Here is a 467-nt window from a genome sequence, read left to right on the forward strand (position 1 = left end):
TTAACAAATAAACTAAGAAGTAGTTGTACTACTTAGTTTATTTGCCAAGTTAAGCATGCTTTTCTTAAGATCTTATATTCATTAATACTTCAATATTAGAATAGCCAAGATTAGGGTGTGACAACTTGTCTCTTTGTGGACATAGTATTGTTTAGTAGTGAATATAAGTGATAATCATTCTACCATTTTCGGACGTACACTAAAAGGAGGATTTTAGACCTTGGTGTTTGGAGTTAATCAAAGTAAAACATAAGAACTTGTCTTAGTAGGTCAAATACATAAGAACTTGAGAAATACTTTCATCATTCAAAATAATCTTGTCTCCTCAAGAATTTGTTAATACTTAGTTTATGTTTCTTGTTTATGTGCATATCAATTCAAAACAAAAACCACCAAAATATGTTCACTCATTATTTGTGCATTGACATATTCATATGATTCATTCTATTAGGCAATTCCTTGTGGTT

This window comes from Lupinus angustifolius, unplaced genomic scaffold, assembly GCF_001865875.1.
Source record: "Lupinus angustifolius cultivar Tanjil unplaced genomic scaffold, LupAngTanjil_v1.0 Scaffold_414, whole genome shotgun sequence".
In the NCBI taxonomy this organism is placed as follows: Eukaryota; Viridiplantae; Streptophyta; class Magnoliopsida; order Fabales; family Fabaceae; genus Lupinus; species Lupinus angustifolius.